Below are 5,000 nucleotides of genomic sequence, written 5' to 3' on the forward strand. Positions count from 1 at the left end.
GCTGACGGACACACACGGACGTCCGTGTGTGTACTTAACAGACAGCCCACGTGGGCCAAAATCACCCACGGACAGCCAAAATCACCCGAGAAGCCAAAAATGCAAAATTTGTTATAAAACACATGTGGATTGCTAGTAACCATGTAAAGGAAGAACGGACCGCGTCCAGGCCCAAGTCCAAGACCGTGTCCGCACAAGGAGAGAGAGTCGGCCAAAGCATTGGACCGACCTTAGATTTAGGAAGTTTCCTTTTCTCTTCATGTTTATCTATAAGAGGTTTTCCTTTTTACTTTAGGATAAGGATTTGTACTATTTCCTTTTATCCATATCTTGTAATCCCCTATATAAGGGAACACTTTGATTAATGAAATACACACACGATTTCCCCATCTTTTACAACACGTTATCAGCACGATAGCCTCTAACCAACTGAGACCTAAATCGATACCTAAAAGCCTAAAACCGGCGACTCAAAGCTAAACCCAGACGTTCTCTATTGTTCCAAAAGCTTGACATCCTCAAGACCGAACGTCCTCAGCTTCCTGATCGCGTCCTCAGCTCGCACACAAGAAGATTGCATCCGTCCAGTAACAGCTCGCAGCTCGCGTCCATTCCCAGCTCGCGTCCGACTACATCCGCGACCCGATAGGAGGCAGCAAGCGTTCTTTCTCTTCACCTCGAAGTTTCATCCATTCTTAGGAGGTCCGGTTCTATACCCCTACGAAACTAAGGTATGAACATAATCTGAGAACATAGAATAAGATCGAAACCCTAATCCATCATTATGGAAATCTTATTCTTGATGAAACCCTAAAAGCAACTACAAGATTAAAATCGACAAAGTCTTAAAACTAGAAAGCTAAACGATTCCAAACTAGAACCTAATTGTATGTTGATTGATTGAATCTGAAATCTGACAAACCCTAATGAAGGAATCGAAACCCTAAACCCTAAAGTTAGAAATCGATTTTAAGATTGATATTGCTTGTTTGATTTCTTGCCTACTTTTGAAGTTTAGGAATGTTAGATTGTTCTTCTTGAAATAATCTAACTAAGAACACAAAATACTTAAGGCCTTGAAACCTTAACAGAAGGTTGATAAGAATTCAAAGATTGGAAACCCTAGGGATTATGAAAAGAAGAAGATAAGGTAGATTGTTTTACATGAAACCGAATATTGTAATGCATTAAAAACAAGATCGACCAGCATATAGATCATACGAGTTTAGGTTGTTAGAAAACCTATAGAACCGTGTGGTTCATGATTGATAGCACCATGGTCGTCTAGAATTGTTTGAATATCATGAATGCGTAAGACATGTTGTGGCCGAGCTTGTTTATATCATGCGGCCACGTGATCATATTGTGAACCTAATACATTACATGATAATATGATTCAGATGTCGAAAATAGCAAACAGAGACTATGCACCCCTCAATCTCTCCGGAGACAATTACTTGCAGTGGGCACTAGACACAAGGATTAGTCTAAAGTCCAAGGGACTCGGTGATACTATCATCGAAGACAACAATGAGAATGAAAAGAACCGATACAGAGCCTTAGGCCTTATGCGTCATCATCTCATTGATGGTCTTAAAGATCAGTACATGACAATCGAGAATCCACTAGATCTTTGGATGGCTTTAAAGAATAGATATGATCACCACAGGATGGTGTTGCTTCCAAAAGCAAGGCATGATTGGATGCATCTAAGATTCTTAGACTATAAGTCAGTGGATGATTACAACTCAGCTCTATTCAAGATTGTCTCAATACTAAAGCTGTGTGGTGAAGAAGTAACCGATAGCATGATGCTTGAAAAGACCTATACGACTTTCAATCACTCGAATTCTGTGTTGCAAGAGCAATATAGGACAAAGGGCTTTGCCACATATACTGATCTGATCTCATGTCTACTCTGGCCGAGGCAAACAATGAACTCCTACTAAAGAGTAACGGAGTTAGACCGGCCGGGACAGCACCACTACCCGAAGCCCATGAGGTTGAAAAGAAGGATCCCAATGAGACCTACTTCGTCCAAGACAACAAGAAACCATACGGCAATAGCCGTGGTGGATTCAAGAGGCGTGGACGTGATAACTCAAACGGCCGAGACGGCTACTCAACTGGCCGGAAAGGAAACCACAATAACCGTGGTCGTGGTTCCAATTACGGCCGGGGTCGAGGCAGCTACGGCCGCGGACGAGGTGGTATATCCAAACCATCTTACACGTCCAACAAGTCCCTATGCCACAGATGCGGAAGTGACAATCATTGGGCCAAGAACTGTAGAACTCCGAAACACTTGTGCGACCTCTACCAAGAGAGCCTCAAGAACAAGAACCCGGAGGCAAACATGATCCAAGAAAACGTCCATGAGGACAAAGGATATGGGTATGATGCTGACAATGAATCCGACAAGGATAACCAAGATGACCTAATGGATTTTGAGACATCCGATTGTCTCAAGGACTAGTTTTCGAATCACATTGTCTTATTGCTTTATGTTTTGATTTGGTGTTTTTATTTTATGTAATGGCATTTTTAATAAGAAGAGTTTTAAACATCTTATGAAGTCTCTAAAGTTTAGAAAATTTTATTTATAGAATGAATGATGAGATGAGTATACTTGTGGTGGATAGTGGCACAAGTCACACAATACTTAGAGACAAAAGGTACTTTATAAATCTCACAATGCAAAATGCAAAGGTACATACCATTGCGGGTGAGGCTAGCCTGATTGAAGGTCACGGCCAAGCCTATGTATTGATGCCTAAGGGCACTCACCTAGAGATCAAAACCGCCTTGTATTCCCCAAGCTCTAGAAGAAGCTTATTGAGTTTCAAGGATATAAGATTGAACGGTTTTCATCTTGAAACATGGGAAGAAGGAAACAAGGAGTTCCTTAACATTATTTCGATCACCAAAGGCAATAAGAAGATCCTAGAATCTATACCCGCAATGTCTACTGGTCTATACTATGCAAGGATCAGTATGATCGAGGCAAATGCCTCCGAGCTATTCACTTTATGGCATAACCGGCTTGGCCATCCCGGAACAAGTATGATGCGAAAGTTGATAATGAATTCACAAGGGCACATGATCAAAGGAGTGATCCCATATAAAAATCTCACATGTGCAGCATGTGCACAAGGGAAACTCATTACTAGGCCATCACCAGCCAAGGTTAACAAAGAAACCTTAAACTTTCTGGAAAGGATTCAAGGAGATATATGTGGACCAATACACCCACCTTGTGGGACGTTTAGATACTTCATGGTCCTCATTGATGCATCGACCAGATGGTCGCATGTCTGCCTACTATCCACTAGGAACCTAGCCTTTGCACGGCTGCTTGCCCAAATGATAAGGCTGAGAGCACACTTTCCAGATTTCCCTCTTAAGACTATACGTCTAGACAATGCTGGTGAGTTTACGTCCCAAGCGTTTAATGAATATTGCATGTCCATGGGGGTAAGAATAGAGCACTCCGTGGCACATGTCCATACACAGAACGGCTTGGCCGAATCATTCATTAAACGTATCCAGCTGATAGCCCGGCCACTGCTTATGAAGTCTCAACTTCCGGTATCAGCATGGGGACATGCGGTTTTACATGCATCTGAACTGATTCGCATCAGGCCATCTAGTGAGCATAGATATTCACCATCCCAACTACTTACGGGTCATGAGCCAGACGTGTCCCACATCAAGACATTCGGATGTGCCGTCTACATTCCAATTGCTCCACCACAGAGAACTAAGATGGGACCACAGAGGAGGATGGGAATATACGTAGGATATGATTCCCCAAGCATTATAAAGTATCTTGAGCCAACAACCGGTGATTTGTTTAAGGCCAGATACGAAGACTCACAGTTTGATGAGTCCACATATCCGTCCTTAGGGGGAGATAACAGCCGGTTGATTTCAAAAGATTTAGAATGGTTTAGACCATCAACATCTTGGCAAGATCCTCGGACTAGAGATTGTGATCTAGAAGTCCAAAAGATTATACATCTACAAGAGCTAGCTAACAAGTTGCCAGATACATTTGCTGACCCAAATAGAATGACAATATCACACAACCCGGCTTGTAATGCACCCATAAGATTGAACGTCCAAGATGGACAATGTCAAGTGGCTACAGAGTCTAAGCAACGTTTAAAACGTGGTAGACCAATTGGTTCCAAAGACAAACAGCCTCGGAAGTCCAAGAGAGGTGCTGGATCCGAGAGCATCAAGGAAACCGTCCAGGACATAGATGGACCGGTCGAGCCGACCAAGACGGTCGAGCCATGCGTACCGGCCACACCCGATGATCCGGCCGTTCCTCAAAGTGAGGTCCGGGACGCTGGGCTTCACGGGACACAAGAGCCGGACAACCAAGAGATCTCTATAGACCATGTAATGTCCAGGAAACAATGGAACAGAAAAGATATCAACGTTGATGATTTATTTGCATACAAGGTAGCACTTGAGATCATGGATAAAGATGAGGATCTAGAACCCACGTCCATACAAGAATGCATGCTAAGATCAGATTGGATCAAGTGGAAAGAAGCTATTAACGTGGAGTTAGAATCATTGAGAAAGAGAGGCGTTTTTGGCCCTATAACATTGACACCAAGAGATGTCAAACCAGTGGGATACAAATGGGTCTTTGTAAGGAAGAGAAACGAGAAAGGAGAAGTAGTGAGATACAAAGCACGGCTTGTAGCACAAGGATTCTCCCAAAGACCTGGAATAGATTATGAGGAGACTTACTCCCCTGTGGTGGATGCAACTACACTGAGATATCTAATCAGTCTGGCAGTGAAAGAAAACATTGACTTACGCCTAATGGATGTAGTAACTGCATACCTATACGGACCACTGGATAATGAGATACATATGAAAGTTCCAGAGGGCATTGAGCTCAAAGACAAGAAAGGTTCTCGAGAACAACATTGCATAAGTTGAACAAAGCCTTATATGGTTTAAAGCAATCAGGTCGAATG

The sequence above is a fragment of the Brassica napus genome, unplaced genomic scaffold (assembly GCF_020379485.1).
Source record: "Brassica napus cultivar Da-Ae unplaced genomic scaffold, Da-Ae ScsIHWf_383;HRSCAF=604, whole genome shotgun sequence".
NCBI classification, from domain to species: Eukaryota; Viridiplantae; Streptophyta; class Magnoliopsida; order Brassicales; family Brassicaceae; genus Brassica; species Brassica napus.